We start from the raw sequence: 3,157 nt of genomic DNA on the forward strand, positions 1-3,157 counted from the left end.
AACCCATTGTGGTGGTGTACAGAGCCAAAATGACGACAACTGTATCATTGTCCAAATATTTATGGACCTGACTGTAGAACCTACCCATGAGTTTCCACCAAAAAACCCTTTTATTTTCCAAGGATTTTATCTAGAACCCAATCAACATGCCAAGGTTTTCATCTGGAACCCAGCCAGGGGTTTCTACTGAGAACCCGTTTATATTCCAAAGGTTTTATCTAAAACCCAGCTAGGTGGTTCTGCCGAAAACCTCCTCATATTCCAATGATTTCATCTTGAACCCAGCTGGTGGTTCTACCAAAAATCATTTTATATTCCAAATGTTTCATCTAGAACCCACCCAGGGGGTTCAAGCAAGATCCCTTTTATATGCCAAGGATTTTATCTAAGACACACACAGGAGGTCCTGAAAATGGTAATTCACTTCATTACTTTGGGCATTAGATTAATGCCCAAACAGGTTATCCAGGGACCAAGGGAACCACATCCAGCAGCCTTGGGGTTCATTAGGTTCCTAAAGGGCCGCGGCTAATGTGATCCAACCCACAACAATCCTAGTCTGCAGTCACGTTATAGGGGATGGAGACTTATTGAAATCACTACACTCTATATTATTTCATTGGTGCAGAATTGTTGGGAACTGAAACTCTACGTTTAAAATTACCATTAGAAACATGGGTAAGCATTTGAATATGTCAAGGTAAGAATCTTTTAACACCCCATGCTTTCAACAATTATTGATTAACTCTCTTGAATCTTTAGTTTTACAATGAACCCTTGAAGATCCCTTTCTTCAGCTCTTCAGGAAGAACCATTTGGAACCCTTGTTTCTAAGAGTGTACCAAAGTTGATTTGTCTCCTGCCTTCATTTTTTATTTCATGGCTGGGACTCCCTTTATCTGAAACAGTGCAGTGTGCCACCTAAACTAACTGTTGGACATATGCTGCCACCTTCTGCCCAGAGCAGGAACAGCAGGCCAATCAGAGGTGCTCTGGGTTGCATGTACCTCAAGAGGAATCATTGGGAATCAAGAGGTGTCAGGACTCCATCTACCATTGAGAACTATGAAGGTGTGTTCATCCTGTTCCATCAGCTTCATCAAAGCTAACAGTAGAGGGAGACATCAGTCTAATATTAACAGGAATGTTTGGACTGAATGTAATAGATATTTTGTCCACATTAAAGTTAAAGAAACTTATGTAAAAATTGTACACATGCCATGAATTCCTGTACAAATTTACACCTGATGTTTCCCTTTATGTTCCTTCAGCGCAAAGGAGGTTGAGTCCTTCTCTTGCCTATTTAATGTCTGAACTCATTCAAGTAACTTTTTGACTTAAATGTCCCCTTTAATCACGGAGACTCTTGGTCCCAGATACAAAAAGCATAGTGTTATTTTTGAATGTAGAGTCTAACAACAAGGGAATTGATAACTTGATAATTTTCAAAAGGTCTTATTTCTTCACTTTCTTTGGAACAAACACTTGTTTTATGCTGAACTTCAAATATTCTTTGAGTATTTTATGAGTATTTAGAAAATAAAAAGGGTTTCAAGGCATCTCATCTCTTGAGAAACATTGGACAACCCTGGCAGATGACTTCAGTTGGTTTGCAGTGACTGTAGCTACATTCAGATCTCTGTTCAATCACAGTACAAATGTACGAAGGGAGTGTACCCAGTATGGCTTTATAAAGGTCGCAGCCTACTAAAGGGTCAAAGATGGCCAACTTGCCCTGGAATAAAGCAACAGTGATGAGTGAGGGCTTTACAATTTGTAACAAATCTCAGTGCCCTATGATGTGCAGTATCTAACATGCGCAACAAACCACAATAATCTGCTGTTAATAAAGTTTTGATTGGGAAAAAATGCCTACACTCTCCCAATGAGGCAAAAATAATTAAAACCACCTGTGTGGGGTTTTCTACAGGTGTGCAGTGAATTTAACAGAAGTCAGACTGTGACTCAGGGACCATCCTGCCTGCACCTGATTGGTAACGTACCCACAGTTTATCATGGCTTAACTATATTTTTGTCCTACTTAAGAACAGCAGTCAGTCCCTTGTGTAAGTATCACCACAGCCTCACAGGGTCGCTAAGGTAGTCTCAGGCCTCTCCACAATCCACAGACCTGCAGGTGGTGTCATTACGCTGCCCTCGTGAGCCCTCAGCTTCATATTTGTTTAAGTCATTTATCATTTTACTTGTACAGATATGCAAAATGCCTGTTCGTGGATGAACAACACACATTTACTTTAGGAACCATACAGCCATAAGAGGGACTTTTATGGTGCAGAGGCAGAGTTAAATCTGTAACTGGTGTGTTTCTTCCTGTAATAATTTTGTACAGTTCCACTGACTGATCATAGTAAATCATCAGTGGATTATTTAATGATAATTCCATGTACTGAGCTCCATTTGTCATGGGTATTTGATCTAATAATAAAAGAAAATGTAATCATTATCTGTTTTTAGTGCACACGTTATAAATTGCGTCCCCCGTAAAATCTACGCCTAGGGCCTCTCCAATAGGCCTATGTTATTATTTGATCCAGTGTGACCATAATGATTCTACTCATAGTGTATGGCAGCCATTCAGGAATAATACATTTTACTGTGTGCTATTTAATGACCTTCAGGTAATGTCCCAGTATCATTTTCCACTGGGAGTAGTTTGTAGTGAATTGCAACTACTAACCACAATTTAATCTTATGTTGTACTAAATTGTTTAACTTTAAATTTTCTGGCTTTTGTTGGACAGTCTGCTGTAAATTAATCTACTTTGAACTAGATCATATAAAGTTTGATCATTAAGTGATAACTCTGGCCCAGTGGTGGATATTTCTACAAACAATATGGGCCCGTTTTACAAAGAGATCGCGCTATAGGGCCACTACGAAGTCCCTTCTTTACACCACCTTTGCTTTTTTACACAGAACCAAACAACAGTGGCCTCATGCTGCTCCTGTGTGTGATTTTAGACAGAGGGATGGCATCGCAGAAGCTGTGATCTGGCAACACAACAGCGTCGGCCTCTACTGTGACATATACTATATGCGTTTGCAGCACTTTAGAGACAATAACAATGGCATAACATGCCAATGACAATCATTTCCTGTCCCTGTTATAGGAGGACTTATCGCATCCCCTGATCAG

The sequence above is a fragment of the Epinephelus moara genome, chromosome 17, assembly GCF_006386435.1.
Source record: "Epinephelus moara isolate mb chromosome 17, YSFRI_EMoa_1.0, whole genome shotgun sequence".
Classification (NCBI taxonomy): domain Eukaryota; kingdom Metazoa; phylum Chordata; class Actinopteri; order Perciformes; family Serranidae; genus Epinephelus; species Epinephelus moara.